This window comes from Cariama cristata, unplaced genomic scaffold (genome assembly GCF_000690535.1).
Source record: "Cariama cristata isolate BGI_N322 unplaced genomic scaffold, ASM69053v1 scaffold24698, whole genome shotgun sequence".
Lineage (NCBI taxonomy): Eukaryota > Metazoa > Chordata > Aves > Cariamiformes > Cariamidae > Cariama > Cariama cristata.
In genome coordinates this window covers 17,080-19,267 of record NW_009632055.1, presented here as the reverse complement: position 1 = coordinate 19,267, position 2,188 = coordinate 17,080, and the positions used below count along the sequence as shown (strand labels likewise).

Sequence of the window (2,188 nt, the reverse complement as noted above, 5' to 3'; positions counted from 1 at the left end):
AAAAAACAAAAACAAAAACAAAAAAAAAGAAAGAAAGAAACCACGAAACCCCCAAAAACAACCCTGCCGAAACCCGGGATCGAACCAGGGACCTTTAGATCTTCAGTCTAACGCTCTCCCAACTGAGCTATTTCGGCTCCGCTGCGCCCGCTTTCGGCGCGATGGCACTAATCCCTTCGTACCTCTGTGCGCAGTCCATCACCTACATGCGCTTAGTACCGGGAAAAAGGCGTTTTGGCTGTGGCTTCCTGGATTATTGGGGGGACAACATGAACTAGGATCTTCTGTGGGATTCAGGAGCGCTGAACCGGCAGCATTTTTGTTTCAGTTTTCAGGGATTTATTTTGAAGTCTGACACATTCTGTACAGAGCTGATGTACCACAAATAGAGGTGAATAGACAGGGCACCTCCATCCTCATTTTTCCCTGGTCTTGCTCAGAGATGCACGCTCCATGGGAGAAGCTTTATGTGTCTGCATGAATCACAAATCCCAACTAAAGCAGAGTTATAAGAAAAATTAATTTATTCTCACCTTCTCAGTTAGGCATTTATTCCGACAGGCAACTGCTACCACAGCCCTGTGGCTACAGGGCGAAGGCAGAGGATGCACACGAGCACACACAGTAGCACGTGTGGCACTGGTGCGGGACACTCACGCTCTGAAGTTTGTCATTATTTGCACATCCCACGGCTCTAGAAAAAGCTATCCTCTGTGAGAGCATCCCCTATTCATGCTCCCTGCATGCTGTGTGGGGAAAAATGCTCCTTTGCATGATTGTCCGCTGCTTCTCCCTCCTCTCAGTCAAAAAAAGCCAAACCAACCTCTCTCTCTTCCACAGTAATAGAGGAGTTTAACAAATCCCTCCTTTTTTGAGTGTGGAAGAAGCAGCTTTTTCCCAAACTAGCCCTGTGAATATTTGGTGATACACACCCCGACATTGCCTCTTACTTTCAGGGTATAGTTTTCCTCAAGTCGTCCCCACTTTTGGAAAGTCTTTTATGAGCAATCACTGTTCTTCAGGAGCTGACATAGTTTCAGAAGTCAAAGACATATTTTCAGAAGTCAAAATGCTGAGGACTGGGCCAGCAGTTTAGTGACTGAAAACAAAAACTCCTTAAGAAAAAATTTCAGTTAGGGAGAGGTTAAAAAAAAAAACACCCCACACCATTGTACTGAAGAAGTGTGTTAACATACTGATAACAAAATCTCATACTCTCATGATTTTCCATTGCCACTGGCAATTATTGTTTTGCTGAGAAATGATGAATGTAATTACTTAATGAGCGTGTCTCCTATTGATGCAGCTAACATAATCTTGTGATCTTTGGTGCAGATAAACTCCAAATGTGTGATGACACGCGTAGAAGTCAAGGCATTATTGACTTATACATTACCACAAAAATCAGAGCTACTATGGACTAACCAGTTACTCTAATTTTTAATATTTTTAGAAACCTTTGTTTTGCCAGGTGAAATGGAAATGGCAATGGAAATAAAAACTAAAGGTAATGCAAAACCAAAATGAAACAAAAACACAAGAGAAGGGCAATTCAGTCTCAAATATAGTATTTAATAAAACAGTCACTTTCCCCCCCCAACAAAATTTGGTTTTTTTCATATGAAAGTTCCTCTTACTGAAAAGTAGAGACATACTAGCATTTCATGGCTATTTAAAGAGCATAAGAGCACAGTTTTAGCAAAACAGAGCTTTACGAGTCCAGCCAAAGCTATTCACAACTTTCTCCTAATGGGAAACCAAGTTTGTGCTATTTGGTACCCCTTCAGAATAGCGATTGGAGTTAAAAAACAAAGCAAAACAAACAAAACAAAAACCACTACAATTTTTTTCACCTACAACCTTCCTCCTGTATCTAGTAAAGGACAGGATAAACAAACAAAAGCTATTTTCTTGTCTGTCACATTATGAAGGTATAACCCAGCCTCAACCACAACTGGTACCCTCTTAATACCAGGCAGCATACCAACGTAGGCAAGCAAGGATGATCTCCACGACATAAACTGGAACCGATACCGGCACACAAAGGTCCCACAGGCCACGACCCGCAGGGCAGGTAGATTGCAGCCAGCCTTGCCTCAGCTGCCTGCTTCACCGTCTTCCAAACTCTTTCACTTGCTGCTTGCAAGGGATGTACCGAGCTGCAGGAGTGGGACGCCAAGCTGATGGG

The 2,188-nt window shown here is 42.8% G+C and overlaps 1 non-coding gene across 1 annotated transcript; it reads right to left on the bottom strand.

Annotated features, from left to right (window-relative positions):
• Positions 1-64: 64 nt before the first annotated feature.
• TRNAF-GAA lies at positions 65-137 on the bottom strand. The gene has a single exon. It is a non-coding gene; the product is annotated as a tRNA-Phe (tRNA).
• Between the last annotated feature and the right edge of the window lie 2,051 nt (positions 138-2,188).